Source organism: Pongo pygmaeus, chromosome 4 (genome assembly GCF_028885625.2).
Source record: "Pongo pygmaeus isolate AG05252 chromosome 4, NHGRI_mPonPyg2-v2.0_pri, whole genome shotgun sequence".
Classification (NCBI taxonomy): Eukaryota; Metazoa; Chordata; class Mammalia; order Primates; family Hominidae; genus Pongo; species Pongo pygmaeus.
Genome location: NC_072377.2, coordinates 71,472,351 through 71,490,075, shown reverse-complemented (window position 1 = coordinate 71,490,075; position 17,725 = coordinate 71,472,351).

Genomic DNA, 17,725 nt, shown 5'->3' with positions numbered 1-17,725 from the left:
GAAAACCAAGTTAATCACTCTGGAAACAGAAATTCATCATGAGGTTTTTTGACCTGAGTTTAATTAAGACCTAATTATTTTTAGCACTGAATTAACTAAGAGTTTTTTAAATAAGGAATTGAGATGGGGAATAGGAAAACAGCAGTGATGTTTCTTCTCTAAAAGTAACATTTATAGTCCAGGTGTGGTGGCTCACACCTGTAATAGTATCACTTTGGGATTCCGAGGGGAGGATCACTTGAGCCCAGGAGTTTAAGACCAACAGGCAGCATAGTGAGACCGTGTCTACACACACACACACACACACACACACACACACAAATGCTAAGTGTGGTAGCACATGCCTGTGATCCCAGCTGTTTGAGAGGCTGAGGTGGGAGGATCACTTGAGCCCAGAAGTATAAAGCTGTAGTGAGCCATGATCTAGCCTGAGCAACAAGAGTGAGACTCTGTCGCAAAAAAAAAAAAAAGAAAAAAAGAAAAAAAAAGAAAAGAAAGAAAAAACATTTATAAAATCTGATTACAAAAGTAGTATATCTTTGGGCCAGGCATGGTGGCTCACACCTGTAATCCCAGCACTTTCTGAGGCCAAGGAGGGAACATTGCTTGAGCCCAGGAGTTAGAGACCAGCCCGGGCAACATAATGAGATCCTATCTCTGAAAAAACAAAAAGGTAATACATCTTCGATATTTTTAAAAATACATAGAAGCACAAAATAATTCATCTAATATCTGACCACTCAGAAGACTTAACATTTTGTTGTATGTACATTTAGTATTTTGTGTATGTGTGTGTATATTTATATTATACATTCTGTGTATTTTATATATATATATATATACACATACATATATATTTCTTTTTTTTAAACAATACTGTGCCAGTCCCCTGGATTGGGTTTTGTCCTTACTGCCCATCTTTCCTCTGTTGTCTTTCTTAGCTTTCTGCCTCATTTTACTAGAGTATATCCCTAGGTAGCTTCCTAAAAGAATTTGTTTCACTAAAGCTCCTGAGTCCTTATATATCCAAAAATGCTCTCCTTATTTGACAGCTTGATTGGTGCTTGATGGATTGCCTCAGTGGTACAGAAAATTATTGAAAATGATTTTGGAATCATTGCTCCTTTATTTTCTAGTATCAGTGTTGCTAAGGATTAGTCTGTTATCAGCCTTCACAGCATTATCAGTGACCAGAGTTTTCTCTCTATAGGCTTTTAGAATTCACTAAAAAGCATCTGAAATGTTTTTTTTTTTTTTTTTCGTTGGGGGTGGGTGAGGGAGAGAAGAGGAAAGGCTTTTAAGTACAAATTATTTAATAATTTAATAGTTATAGAAGTATTCAGATTTTATATTTATATTTTTTCTTGGACCAGTATTGCTAAGTTGTATATGTGTATGTGTTTTAGGAATTTGAACATTTATCAAGTTTTGAAAATTTGTTGGCATAGAGTTGTTCTTAATATCCCTTTATGATATATTTAATGTTTAAAAGATCTACAGTGGTGTCCCCTTTTTTGTTTCTAATATTGTAGCTTCTCTCTTTTTCCCATGATCAGTCTCACAAAGAATGTCATAAGTTGATCAGTTTTTCAAATTTTTTTTGTATTTGATGCTTCTCTATCTTAAATTTCCTTTTTCCTCTTTCTTTGGGTTTAATTTGCCATTCTTTTTCTAATTTCTTTAGATGGATGCTTAAATTGATTTTTAGTTCTTTTTCTTCTCAATTATGTGAATTCTCTCTCTCTTTTTTTTTTTTTTTTTTGAGGTGGAGTCTCACTCTGTTGCCCAGGCTGGAGTGCAGTGGTGTGATCTCAACTCACTGCAACCTCCACCTCCCAGGTTCCCGCGATTCTCCTGCTTTAGCTTCCCAAGTAGCTGGGATTACAGGCATGTGCCACCACGCTCGGCTAATATATATATATATTTAGTAGAGATGTGGTTTCACCATGTTGGCCAGGCTGGTCTCAAACTCCTGACCTCAGGTGATCTGCTCATCTTGGCCTCCCAAAGTGCTGGGATTACAGGCGTGAGCCAAGTGCTGGGATTACAGACGAGAGCCACCAGGCCCAGCCTCAATTATGTGAATTTTTTTTTTTTTTTTTTGAGACGGAGTTTCACTCTTGTCGCCCAGGCTGGAGTGCAGTGGCACAATCTCAGCTCACTGCAGCCTCTGTCTCCCAGGTTCAAGTTATTGATTCTCCTGCAGGAATGTGCCACCACACCCGGCTAATTTGTATATAATTTGTATATACGTACATCTACATTTTAGTAGAAATGGGGTTTCACCATGTTGGCCAGGCTGGTCTCGAACTCCTGACCTCAGGTAATCTGCTTGTCTCAGCTGGCCCCCCAAAGTGCTGGGATTACAGGCGTGACCCACCACACCCAACCTTGATTATGTGAATTCTCTCTTTTTTTTTTTTTTCTTAGACGGAGTTTCACTCTTGTCACCCAGGCTAGAGTGCAGTGGCACAATCTCAGCTCACTGCAACCTCCACCTCCCAGGTTCAAGTGATTCTCCTGCCTTGGACTCCCAAATAGCTGGCATTACAGGTGCTCGCCACCACGCCCAGCTAATTTTTGTATTTTTAGTAGAGATGGGGTTTCACCATGTTGGTCAGGCTGGTCTCGAACTTCTGACCTCAAGTGATCCACCCACCTCGGCCTCCCAAAGTTCTGGGATTACAGGCATGAGCCACTGCACCCGGCCATGAATTCTTACAACAACCTCTCAGAACAAGATATAAAATATGTTCAGCATCTCAAAAAGCTACCTCATGTCTCTTCTACTTAATAATTCCCCAAAGGTAACCATTATTTTTACCTCTATCACCATAGATTAGTTTGGCCTGTTCTAGCTATTCATATAAAGGAAGTCATGCTCTTTTATGCTTAATATTGTGTTTTTGAGATTGATGCATTTTGTTGTGTTATAGGACAGATATACACTTAACTTTGGAAGAAACTACCAAAGAATTTTCCAATTGGTTGTACCATGTCATATCCAACAAGCAGTATTTGAGAACATTCATGGGCAAAAAAGAAAGTCCTAGATGGAAAAGTTTTTATTTTTCTTGGGTAAATGCCTAGGAGTAGAATTTCTGGATCACATGGTTAATTCTTTAATTTTATGAGAGTCAAATTTGGAAGGTGGACATGTGAATGTGGCTGTGTTTCTGAATCTCTCTGCTGCTTCTATTAATAAGCATGGTTATGGAGGCACGGGGTTGTTTGTTGTTTTCCTTTTCTTTCTTTCTTTCTTCTTTTCTTTTTTTTTTCTTTTTTTCTTTTTTTCTTTCTTTAATAGAGACGGGGGTCATGCTATGTTGCCCAGACCACTCTTGAACCCCTTGCCTCAAGCAGTCCTCCTGCCTCAGCCTCCCAAAGTGCTGGGATTACAAGTGTGAGCCACCGCTCCCTGCCCATTGTTTGTTTTTGTAGCTGCATAAAAGACCCCAAGGACCATTCTCCAAAGGTGTTGAGAAGAGGGACACAGGGTATTCATATTTATCAATGTAGATGGAGCAGGTGTAGCATGGCTCCATAAAGGTTCTGGTAGCAGATTCCTGGTCGCTGGATTGTAGTTATGGTATTATAGTTTGTTCCTGGATGTGATGGGTTTTGTGGCAGTTCCAATGCCTGGAATACAGATAAGGTGGTTAATTTCTAGAGCCAAGAGCGGCAGGGACAGCTTTCAGATCCAACAGCTCATTACCAGTTGTGTTAGAGACAGCACTTCCCCAAGTAGGCTAGTTTTGTTAGATTGTTTTGAGAGTCATTCCAGGGAGGTGCACCATAGAGCCTGATCCTCCAGCCCTTACAGAGATTTATAAGTGCCAAGGTCCCTGTACTGAATTCCTTTCTGTTGAAAATAACTACAACAGTTTCTAGTATCTGATAGATATATTAACTATATACTGAACATAAATAAAGTGACATAAATGTCTAAAAATAATAACGGTTGGCTAAAGAAAAGCAGAGGTCATGATCTTTGTATTAGTTAAGGCTGAATGCAGAGCAAGAAGCAATAACAATGAAATAGAATTATATACCTCAAATATATAAAATCAGACTTGTCCACAATTAAAATGGAAATTACAAGCCACAAGTTTACTTGGCACCTAATGAGATTCTTTTAGTGGAGAAGTTGTTGGCCCAAATACTTTGAAAATCTGAAGCACTGGGTTTGCCCTCAATCTTTGAATAGAAAATAAACAATTAATGTTAAAATATATTAAATTCTGTTTACTATAATTTTTTTTTTGAGACGGAGTTTTTGCTCTTGTTGCTCAGGCTGGAATGCAATGGTGCGATCTCAGCTCACTGCAACCTCTACCTCCTGGGTTCAAGTGATTCTCCTGCCTCAGCCTCCCAAGTAGCTGGGATTACAGGCATGTGCCACCACACCCGGCTAATTTTGTATTTTTAGTAGCAATGGGGTTTTTCCATGTTGGTCAGGCTGGTCTTGAACTCCCAACCTCAGGTGTGTTTACCACAAATTTTAAGTTAAACCTATACTTGTGCTTTATTTGGCATGCAAAATTTGAGTTTCTAAATTATTTTACAAAAAAAAAAGCACTGAGAGCTTTCCTGTAATATTCAGAGGTTTGTGTCAAGAAGTATTTTCCAAGAACTACTGACCTGCCCTTGGAGTTACGTAGATTTGTTGTAGGTAGCTACATTTGTTAGTAGGCTTGTTTAGTGAATTGTTTTGTTCACATACAGTTCTAAGTTTGTTGGCATGAAGTTGTTTATATCTTTATTATTATTATTTTATTTTGAGATGGAGTTTTGCTTTTGTTGCCCAGGCTGGAGAGCAATGGTGCAATCTCAGCTCACTGCACCTCTGCCTCCTGGGTTCAAGCAATTCTCCTGCCTCAGCCTCCCAAGCTGCTGGGATTATAGGCGCCTGTCACCACGTCCAGCTAATTTTTGTTATTTTTAGTAGAGACAGGGGGTTTCGCCATGTTGGCCAGGCCGGTCTCAAACTCCTGACCTCAGGTGATCCACCTGCCTCGGCCTCTGAAAGTGCTGGGATTACAGGCAGCCTCTCACAGTGCTGGAATTACAGGCATGAACCACCGCACCTGGCCCAAAATTGTTTATATCTTTATAATGCCTTAGGTATTTCTAAGATCTGTAATGATGTTCCATCTTTCATTTCTAATATTTTGCCTTCTCTATTTTTTCCATAATCAATCTCACCAAATCCAATAACTTAAAAAAAAACAAGTAAAATGAAATGATAGCTACTCACATTGTAGTCAAATTACTGAAAAAGAATGATAAAAAAGGAAAAGCAGTCAGAGACAAAAGACATCTTACACACAGAGGAACACTAATAAGAATAATGGCTGATTTCTCATCAAAATTAATGCAAATCAGAGAGAATGGGGGATATTATAGTATTGAAAGAAGAATAAATGACAACCTAGAATCTCATATCCTATAAAAATGATTATAAAATGAAGGTAAAGTAAGACATTTTTATAGAAATGAAAGCTGAAGAAATTGTAGCCAGCAGACCTCGTTCTTTAAAATACTTCCCTGAAGTATAGAATTCCATTCATTCTGTTACTTTTTGGCTTCCATTTTTGCTGCTGAAAGTCAGCTGTCAGTCTGCTTATTACTTGCTTAATGATTACATGTTGTGAGTTTTTTTCTGGCTGCTTTTAATATCTTCCCTTTTATTTTTGTGTTCTAAAATTTTATTATTATTTTTCCTGCTTGCATGTCATTTGGTTTCTGAATCTGTAGATTTCTGTCCATACAGTTTACTTCCCTGAGTACCCATTTTCACTTTGGTTTTGGCCTGGGAGTTGAGTCCTTTGCCAATTCATAGAGGCATTTAAAATTTTTTTTAATTTTTATTTATTTTTTTTGAGACAGTCTCTCACTCTGTCACCAGGCTGGAGTGCAGTGGCGCGATCTTGACTCACTGCAACCTCTGCCTCCCAGTTCAAGCGATTCTTCTGCCTCAACCTCCTGAGCAGCTGGGACTACAGGCATGTGCCAACACACTCAGCTAATTTTTGTATTTTTAGTACAGACGGGGTTTCATCGTGTTGGCCAGGATGGTCTCAATCTCTTGATCTCGTGATCCACCCGCCTTGGCCTACCAAAGTTCTGGGATTACGGGTGTAAGCCACCACGCCCGGCCACATATCATTCTTTTATAGATGCACATCTTCAAAATCTTTCAGATATAACTTAGAATTGTTCATTTATTTTCCTTTTATTGTTCTCTTTTTTATCTTTTCTTTCAGGGTGCTGGCATATATCTTGTAATTGTTTTCAATTTGTATATATGAATGAAAGACTAATGACTATTGTGATTTTCCTCATGTGCTATGTAAGTAGGCCTGTTTCTTCATGGCTCTTTGCCTAGCTTAGAAAGTCAACTTGGAGTTGTTTACCTACAGAAGGTGTCACCCTGTAAGTTTCACTACTGTGAAAAAGCCGGGAGCCAACCATCAGGCTGAATGCCAGAATGAAAAAAACTTTTATGCCTAGAATAAATACAGGGCTACTGGCTTTTGCGGCCCAAGAAGGGAATGGGGGTGAGATCAATTATTCAAGTAGAGACATTCAGTTAATTTGGACCATCATGAGATGGTCTGATAATGTGTTGTTGCCATGGTAATCCTGCTCAGTACTCCAGGCTCAAACATTTGGTGTGTGTGCATGGCTAAGGAACCAATGGAGTGAAGCTGCCACCTGTGAGATTATAACTGAGTGCCTCCAGGTCAAAATCCTGCCTAGGTGAAACAATAGTATTTTCACTGACCAGATGAGGCAGGGAGTTGAATCCCGAAGGACTCTCATTCCTGATACTAAGTGCCTGGCTGCAGCAGCTGGACATGACCTGTTACATAGACAGTGCCTGATGGGAAGTTTGACTGGGGCAGTACAACTATAAAACAGTAATGGAGGTGTCCTAAGGCAAGCTCAGGGAGGAGGGAAGAGAGAAGCTTCCTTTGTTTGTATCATGAAAGAGCACTGAATTTTGTCAAATGCTTTTTTTCTGAATCAATCAAGGTAATCATGTGGATCTTTCCCTTTATTCTATTAATTCAGTGTATTCTATTGATTAATTTGTGTATGTTGGCATGCATTAATCTGTTTTCCATCTCTATAGCTTCACCTTCTCCAGAATATTGTATAAATGAAATCATCCAGTATGTAGCATTTTGAGACTGGCATTTTAAATCTGATATAATGCTTTTGAGATTAACCCTTGTGTTCCTGGGGTAAATGTCACTGGGTCATGGTGTCAAATCTTTTTATTATGCTGCTGGACTCAATTTGCTAACATTTTGTTTAGGATTTTTGCATCTACATTTATAATGATATGGGTCTATAGTTTTCTTATCTAACTGTTCTGTTCTCTATTTTTGAAAGAGTTTGAGAAGGATTAGTGTTAACTCTTCTTTAATCATTTGATAGGATTCATCAGTGAAGCTATCTGGTCCTAGGCTATTTTTCTTGCACATTTTTTGATTACTGATTCAATCTTTATTTGTTATAAGTCAAGATTTTCTAGTGACTTTTTTATGTTAACTTTGTATCTGCAACCTTGCTATTATATAATCACTTATTAGTATCAGGAGCTTTTCTGTTGATTCTTTGGGATTTTCCATATAGACAATCATGTATCCTATGAACAAAGACATAGATTCTTGCTTTCTTCCTTTCCAATCTGTGTACCTGTTCTTTTTCTTGTATTATTGCATTAGTATGACTTCTAGAATGACACTGAATAACAATGGTGAGAGGGAGGAACATCTTTGCCTTGTTTTTTTTTTTTTTTTTTTTTTTTTTTGAGACAATGTCTGACTCTGTCACCCAGGCAGGAGTGCCGTGGTGCAATCTCGGCTCACTGCAATCTCTACCTCCTGGGTTCAAGAGATTCTCCTATCTCAGCCACCCGAGTAGCTGGGATTACAGGTGTGTACCACCACGCCCTGCTAGTTTTTGTATTTTTAGTAGAGAAAAGGTTTCACCATGTTGGCCAGGCTGTTCTGGAACTCCTGACCTCAAGTGATCCGCCCGCTTCGGCCTCTCGATGTGCTGAGATTACAGGCGTGAGCCACCGCTCCTGGCTTTTTACCTTGCTCTTGATCTTAGCAGAAAGGCATCAAATTTCTCGTGATTAAGTATGATGTTAGGTGTAGGTCTTTTATAGATGTTCTTTTAAAAAAATTTTATAGTGGAAAATTTCACACCTGTACAAAGTAAACAGAATAGTGTAATTATCCTCCATGTACTCATTACCCAGCTTCAACTATTATCTACGTATTGCTATTCTTGTTTCAGCTATCTCTCCATTCATTTTCCTATCCAGCACTCAACTTGTGACTTTTCAAAAATTGTAATTTATTTTTATTTTACATAAGATGAAAATCACTTTTTGTGTACAGATCTATGAGTTTTGACAAATGAAGAAAATGGACTCATGTAACCCCACCCCAACCAACACACAAACCAAACCAGTTCCGTGACCCAAAAAATCCTCTCATACTGCCCCTTTGTAATCAAGACCTCCCCACTCCCCAATTCTTGGCATGCATTAATCTGTTTTCCATCTCTACAGTTTCACCTTCTCCAGAATATCATATAAATGAAATTATCCAGTAGGTAGTATTTGAGACTGGCTTTTTAAATTTGGTATAATGCTTTTGAGATTCACCTATATTATTGTGTGTAACAAGAGTTTCTTTTGTGGCCGGGTGAGGTGGCTCACGCCTGTAATCCCAGCACTTTGAGAGCCCGAGGCGGGCGATCACTTGAGGTCAGGAGTTCCAGACCAGCCTGGTCAACATGGTGAAACCCCATCTTTACTAAAAATATAAAAATTAGCCGGGTGTCATGGCACACTCATGTAATTCCAGCTACTTGGGAGGCTGAAGCACAAGAATTGCTTGAACCCGGGAGGCAGAGGTTGCAGTGAGCTGAGAGCACACCACTGCACTCCAGCCTGGGTGGAAAAAAAAGTAAAAAAAAAAAAATTTTTTAAGTTTTTTATTTCTGAGTATTCCTTTGTATGAATGTACTAGTTTGTTTATCCAACAGTTCAAGACTATTTGAGTTGTTTCCTATACTGTTATGAGTAAAGCCACTATAAACGTTTGCATACAGGGTTTTGTATGAACGTATGTTTTCAGTTCTCTTACACTGATTTTCTTTTTTAATTTTAATTTTTTAATGATGGGCTCTTGCTCTGTCACCCAGGTTGGAGTACAATGGTGCAATCATGGCTCACTGCAGCCTCAACCTCCTGGCCTCCAGTAACCCTCCCATCTCAGCCTCCCAAGTAGCTAGGACTACAGACAAGTGCCACCATGCCCAGATAATTTTTATTTTTTCTGTAGAGGGATCTCACAATGCCCAGGCTGGTCTTGAACTCCTAGCCTCAAGCAATCCTCCTGCTTTGGCCTCCCAAAATGCTAGGATTACAGATGTGAGCCACTGCACCCAGCTTACACTGATTGGTTTTCAAATGCTGAAATAGTCTTACATTTCTGACATAACCTTCACTTGACCATCCTGTATAATCCTTTTTATATATTGCTGATTTTTTTCCTGAAGAATTGGGAACGTTTATCTGGTTCTTTGTATGTCAAATAATTTTAGATTACATCCTGGGTATTTTGAACATTATGCTGTGATTTATGAAAGTGTTAAAAAATCTCTGGGGGGTGTGTGTGTGTGTGTGTGTGTGTGAAGTTTGGACTGCAAGTTATGTCTCACTTTCTATGAGTTGTGGCTCCAATGAGTTCAGTTTTCAGAGCATTTTCTCTGCTGCATTGGATTTGTCCCATGCTTGTCCCTCTCAGGGGTTAGGCTGGGACTCAGGTGTTCTTTTGTTGTTGCTGCTGCTATTGTTTTTAAATCACAGTTCGGGTTTTAAAGCCTTTGCTATCCCACTTTGCATCCCTCTTGCTTATGCATAACTCAGGAGTGGGGCCTGAGACTTGTGATTTCACAGTCACAGCATTAAAGGGTCCCATTCTCCAGCTCTCTCCTCTCCATGTTTTCCCCCACACTCTCTAGTCCCCAGAGCCCCACTTTTCTGGTCGTCTGGCTAGAAAGATGGGTTTCTCCTGGAGTTGTAGCTGTCTACACTGCCACGCAGATCTACATGACTAGAGCCACCCTCAGAGTAGTGAGAGAGAAAAATGTTTCCCTTCACACTTTTTGGACTCAGGATCCCCTTTCTCAGGTTTACCAGTTTCTCTGGTCATAAAGATGGGTTTTCTCTTGGAGTTTTAAGCCCCTGCACCTTCACCACCTCAGTGCAGCTCTGTGACTGGGGCTACCCTTGGCACAAAACTGAGAGAATAGGAAAAAAACCAGCAATTGCCACACTCTCTCCAGCTTGCAGGGGCCCTATTTTCCTTCCTCTGGACAGAATAACAGGGTTTCCCTCAGAGTTCTTGCTGCTTATACTTGTTTCACATCATATCTGCCCTCAGGTTAAAGCTGGAAGATAAAGAGTCGGGGAGGCAGGAAATGTGGGACTCACTTCTGTACAGGCCATTCTTCAAATTTTGGCTACCCTCTTGTACTGCCTGCTGTTGCTAACTTTCCACAGAGCTTCTTCGTGTATTTCTCTCACTTTTCTTCTTCTTCCTTTTTTTTTTTTTTTTTTTTTTTGATGGGGGTGTTATCTCCCTCTCTTACCTACCTAATGTCAGCACTCTTCATTTTACCTGTCCTTATCTGTCTTTAATTTTGATATTTATACCGAGATCTTCCAATCAGTATCTTCAACCCAGACCCCGACCTTAGATGCTTTTTGTGTTTTGTTCAGTTTTTAGTTGTAATCTGTGATAGATAGTCTGTAAACAGCTTACTCCATCTAAGTAATCATTCATGTGATTTTTTTTTTTTTGAGACAGAGTCTTGCTCTGTTGCCCAGGCTGGAGTACAGTGTCATGATCTCCGCTCACTGCAACCTCTGCCTCCTGGGTTCAAATGATTCTCCTGCCTCAGCCTCCCAAGTAGCTGATAATACAGGCGTGTGCCACCAGGCCAGCTAATTTTTGTATTTTTAGTAGAGACGGGGGTTTCACCATGTTGGTCAGGCTGGTCTCAAACTCCTGACCTCAGGCCTCTCAAAGTGCTGGGATTACAGGTGTGAGCCACCACACCTAGCCTCATGTGATTTTTTTATTCTACTTAATACTCCAGACAGAAATATTTCTTCTTAGTTTCTCTGGTACTGTGGGCCAAGTTTTTCCAGTCCAGGAAGACAAGCATTTTGAAGCACCAGGCTCTCTACCAGGGCATGGTTCTAGTTCCCTCGAATCCAAGGCTAGGGCCACATCTCACGCCTCGTGAGGTTGTTGGAATCCCCCACTTGTCATTCTCAGGATCCTACAATTATTCACCACCATGGAAAGCCATGGTGTCTGGCTACCCATACCAGATTCCTCTTTCTGTCTTCATTTCTATAAGATTTGTGTTCCTCATTCCTTTCTTCATCTTTGACTATTCATTTGCAATCATTTTCTTTCTGTTTGAAAAAATCATTTTTAGAATTTTATTTTGGGTCTCCTAATAGTGAGTCTTTTTAAATTTTTGTTTGTTTGAAAATCTTTCTTCAAGCTATTTCTACCTACTATATGATCCTGTATTGACAATAATTTTCTTACAGCTCACTAAAACTATTGTTCAACCGTCATAGCTTTCATTGTTTTGGTTGACACATCAGCTGTATGTCGAACTACAGATCCTATGAAGGTAACTTTTTCCTAGCTGATTTTGAGATTTTTATCTCCATTTTCAGTTTTCTGCGGCTTCACTACAATGTGTTTGCTTTTTACCTATCCTCCCTAGAATTGTTGGTTTCCTGAATCTGGATATTGGAGTCTTACTTTAGTTTTGAAAACTCCCAGCCATTATCTACTCAAATAGTGTACATGCATTATTTTCTTACTGGTTTTCTGTTCATTCTTTTGTTTCTGATACCTGTCGATTACTATTGCTTTTTTTGAGGTTGACTATGTACTTATCATTTTAAAGTTTTTTGTTGTTGTTGTTTGTTTGTTTGTTTTTTAGGCAGAGTCTTACTCGGTCACCTAGGCTGGAGTGCAGTGGTACAATCTTGGCTTGCTGTCACCTCTGCCTCCGGGATTCAAGCAATTCTCCGCCTCAGCCTCCTGAGTAGCTGAGATTACAAGCGCCTGCCACCACGCCCGGTTAATTTTTGTAGTTTTAGTAGGGACAGGGTTTCACCATCTTGGCCAGGCTGGTCTTGAACTCCTGACCTCATGATCCACCTGCCTCAGCCTCCCAAAGTGCTGGGATTACAGGTGTGAGCCAGTGCGCCTGGCTTAAAGTTTTTTTATACAGAATTTCTAAGTGCTTGTAACAGGAGGTTTTCAACTTCGACTTAGTTTGCAATCTTTCTAGAATTGGACCCCATTCACTTACCACTCATTACTGTTGAACTTCAGCTCTCACTATATACAAAATGAGCTCCCAATTTCCCACTCTGTTAGCTCTTTTTCAAATATTATCAGACATGGCCATACTGCAGGATTTAATACTGTGATTATTCTTTTTTTTTTTTTGAAATTTTCTCCTCTCATGAAGTCAGAGAAACCACTCTTATGTAATTCTTGTATCTCACTTTTCTTCTTCTTCCTTTTTTGGGGGGGGTGTTGGAGGGCTATCTCTCTCTCCTACCTAATGTTGACACTCTTTTCATTTTACCTACCCTTATCTGTCATTAATTTTGACATTTATACTGAGATCTTCCAATCAGTATCTTCAATCCAGACCCCTGCCCTAAGTATATCTAACTGCCTCCTGGTCATCTCCCCTTGAATGTCTCATAAGATGTTCAAACTCAAAATGTCCAAAGGTGATCCTTAATTATTCATGATCCCTATATCAAACCTGCTGCTCTTTTGCCCTTGCCAGCCTCTTCAGTTATATGCATCCCTCAAACCCTCACTTGCCATGCTTGCTATGCTGTAGCCTTGTTAGACTGCATTTAGTTCCTCTGAGGTGCCATACCATTATTACATTTGTTGCAGAATGATTTTTAAACTACATAAATGAATAAATGTCATCCACAGTTCATTGTCCCTGACTCATTCCTGTGAGTCAATCAACAGTTGGCACTTACTACTATACACAAAAGGAAAAGATTGATGGCCCCTACTCTTTCACTCCTGAATCCTGGCTAGAAGGCTATATGGGGTCTGACAATTCTTCTTTTGCAAGGGATGTGGCTTTCAGGAGTTACAATGTTATTGGTGTCTTCTGGACTCTAACTTGGCCCCTCAGCCTAATCTCTCCCATCTCAGCAATAACTGGAGGAATGAGGTTGGACCTTAGGGCACCAGCCTACCAAGATGAACATAGTTCTAGCTGCAGCCACCCAGTGTGTGACTCCTACCCCAGTTTCTGCTCATGAACCCTCTCCCCCAAAGGTGATGTATAAGAAATAGAGTAGTACCTCTCATACATGTATTTCCTCATATAACACGTAGGGAAATGAGGGGTCTTATTACTCATTGATTTAACTACTTTATGTAGGGAGACAAGCTTAATAAACAAAAACTTTCTTCTAACTGGCTTACAATTACCAGGAAACATTTATATTTTGATTCATGATACATTTTTGGCAGAAATGTAATTTTACCCCCAAACATTATTATAGCCTTAGCTTTTAAGAGTAGAAAAATATTTATAAAGAGATTTTCACCGGGTGTAGTGGCTCATGCCTGTAATCCCAGCACTTTGGGAGGCTGAGGCAGGTGGATCAGCTGAGGTCAGGAGTTCGAGACCAGCCTGACGACAACATGGCGAAACTCTGTCCCTACTAAAAATTCAAAAATTAGCTGGGCATGGTGGCACATGCCTATAATCCCAGCTACTCAGGAGGCTGAGGCAGGAGAATCGCTTGAATCCTGGAGGCAGAGGTTGCAGTGAGCCGAGATTGCCCCATTGCACTCCAGCCTGGGGTGACAGAGCAAGACTCTGTCTCAGAAAAAAAGAAAAAGAAAAAGAAATTTTCGCATTCAGGCTAATGCTTGCTTATTTTTTTCCTTCCAAAATTCCTGGGTTAGGTAATCACAAAACAGAACTTTAATAAATAACTTCCATAGCTTTTTTTGCCTTGTTTTTACAATACTGTTTCCTTAATCTGGAGGCTATATTAGTTTGTTACGGCTGCTGTAATAAAGTACCACAAACTAAGCAGCTTAAACAACAGAAACTTATGATCTCACAGTTCTGGAGGTTAGAAGCCTGAGAGCAAGGTATTAGCAGGGCAGTACTCCCTCTGAAGGCACGAAGAAAGGATCTGTTCCAGGCCTCACTCCTAGCTTCTGGTAGTTCCTTGGCTTGTGACAGGATCCACAAGATCTTCAAATCTTCAGATGGTGTTCTCTCTCTCTGTGGCTGTGTGTGTATCCAAAGTTTCCCTTTTCATAAGGACACCAGTCATATTGGATATGGGACCAACCTAACTCCAGTATGACCTCATCTTAACTAAGTGTATCTACAATGACCCTATTTCCAAATATGGTACCCATCTTGAGTTACTAGAGGTTAGTACTTCAAATGTGAATGTGGGTGGGGGGCATAGTTCAACCCACAACAAATGTCTGCCTTCATTTGTTCACCTAGTGATTCCTGCTCTCCGTGGTTGTCTAGTAGTTAGGAAAGGAAAAAAAAAGGAAATGCCTGTTCATTTTTCATGGCTCATGGCACCCTCTGAGATCTCCCAGAAATCACCAATGATTCCTTCCTCTGTGGCCACACTGGGCCCTGTGTGGCCTCCATTGCATTTATTTACGCACTCACCTTTCTTCCCTATTAGGGTATAAATTGCTTGTGGGAAAGGGCCTGTTTGCTTATTTTTGTATCCCTAGCATCCAGCAGACTGCACAGCACATAATTAATGATGAATAAATATTTGTAGATTTGGGTATAGGCCAATTTAAATATAGAAAAAAAAGACAAGCTAACTCCCAAGAATTTGTTTCATAAAAGAGAGAAGAGTACAGGGAACTTGTTTAATCAGGCTCAGCATTTGAGACAATCCTGCTGTTCTTCAACACAAATAAAATCTTGCAGGTCTAGATCTTTATCTTCCAATATAGTTGCCACATGAGGCTATTTAAATTCAAACTCATTAACATGAAGTATAATTAAAAATTCAGTTCCTCAGTTGCAAAGGCTATATTTCAATGTTCAATAGCCACATGCAGCTATTAGCTACTGCACTGCACAGCACAGAGAACATACCCTTCATTTCAGTAAGTCCTATTGGATGGTGCTAGTCTAGATAGTAAACATTTGAGGAGACAATCAAAGACATAATTCAATTTAACAATATTAATTAACAATATTACGTAATCCTTTTGTATAAGTAGATACCACATTTGGTATTGGCAAGAAACAAAAAACAAAGTTAACTCTCTGATATTAAGGAACTCCCATTTATTACTTCACTAAATTTGTTTAAAAATATTTTACTACGGAAAGTTTATTACATTTGAGAAATCATCTACAAAAGTTAGAAAAGCTCAGAAAATGTCTTTGCAATGATACCTCAGGAAGTGGTTGTCACTTTCTCTCTCATTATTGGATTATCAAATAAACTTAAAAAATGAAAATAGACTCCAAATACCCTAGACACTCATGAAGGTTACGGCTATCATGCACACATGCTGATCACCGTGTTAGATATAGAGTAGGGCCATGTTCCCATCGAACACACAGGTTCCTAATCTGAGTCTTCTTAGAATCAAACAGTTTAGTATTAAGCTGTGGGAAGTACAGTTAAATCAAACTAAATTACATTTCTTTTAGTTTAGAAACTGCCTTAGCAATATTTATCCTATAAACAACTGGGTCAGATAGGACCTAGAATCTAGTGGAAGTCAAGGGAAAAACAACTTTCCAGTGACTTATGGCAAAACCCACTCAGGCTTACGGTTAGACCATAAGAAACCAAAGGTCACCTTATGTGTCACAGAAGGTGTTTGTGCAAGCATTCAAGATGATCAAGTTGAATTTCAGAATGGATATATTAACTTACAGACTAAACATGTAAAGAATATTGAATAAATGAAGATAAATCATTTAGTATAAAAAAAACAGTCTTTCATGCACAGTACATTCAAAGACATATTTATTGAAATATTTCAATCCTTTTCAAAGTAACTACTTCAGAAATCATATTTGGTTTTGAATTATACACAATTTCTGCTTTCAGACTTCTCCGCTAGTTGCTGGTGGCCAAATATTTGCTATTATATTTGAAAATGGCTGACTCGAGGTCACTTCTTTCCCTTAAAATCTAGAAAGACAACAGTTACAAAAAGTTTTGATAATGAGGGAAGAACTTTCCATAACCTATTACTCCAGTCTTCACATAAATTTTCTGTGGTGGCAATCAGAGTATATATATTTTTATAAATTGTCCTCTCCATTTACCTTATGTTTATCATCAGCATTTTTTAATGTTGCCTTCCTACCTTCCTAGTTATCACTTTTACAATGTATACAATAGATAAAGTACTGTACTGGGTTCCTTTAATTAATTATTCTCATATTATTGCCTATTTGCATTGCTATCAGTTCTTTGCTTTTATATATAGTATCACCACAAACACCAAAAAACTTTCTAAGACTCAGTAACACTAAGAATCCTATTTTTGTCTGATGACAATGAATTAAAAAATCAATATTCTAATGTGTGCCCTCTTTTATATGTAGCAGAATTTAAAACAAAGTAGACAATATAGACTTTTAAAAACTGTTTAGAATTAAATATCTAAATTATCTTTTCCTGTTACAGAAGTCTTCTATTTCTAGATTTTCAGGGTGATGGGAAAATTTAGTAGATTTTTGTTGCTGACCAAAATAAAAGATGCCCAGAGACTATTAATTACAAATAAATGAACATTTGATTTTTCCTATTATAGCAAACCAGTGGAATTCTTCCCTCTTTTTAAACGTTTCAACACAAATTGGCGTTTACCAATTTATTTTATTATTTTACCTATATATATAAAATTTATTTTAAGCAATATATTTTATAATAAATGCTTGATAAATAAAAACTCTAAGCTTATTTGTAGGTTTCCTTTAAAATGAAAAGATTATGTAAAACTGTATACCTTTTCTCAGCACAGTAACAAGAAGGTTTTCACAAATATTTAGGTAAAAAAGCTGCTGTTATATACCCTAGCATATGTATACAGTTGCCTGGTGTATCAATAAATATTAATAATACTTGAAAAACTTAACCAGTTAAATCCAGTTCATTTAAAAACCATAAATAGGATAATTAAAGTAGACATGTTCTTGCCTTTGTTCCTAAAGATAATGAACATCCCATTGACTTGTGAAGAAACTGAGGATAGACAGCAGATGGGATTTTTTGGCAAACATTAGGCAAGTGTGACTGCTGGCAGCAGGAACTGGCTAATGTTCTGGCAAACAGTGCTGATAATACCTCAGTCAATTAAAGAAGTGCTGTCCAGGATTTGTCAGTCAGAAGATATCTTAACTACTTTTTCCTAAAGCCAAGAGCAGCCCCTCTATAACCTCCTATGGGGCCAAGCAATCAATTTAGGATTCACTCTTGACAGTCTGCTTTGTCAGTTTTCTGGCAAATATACATTCATGCCTAGAAATATTGCTAACATAGAACACTGCTGTTTTGTCTGAGAGTCTATCACAATCTGAACAGCAC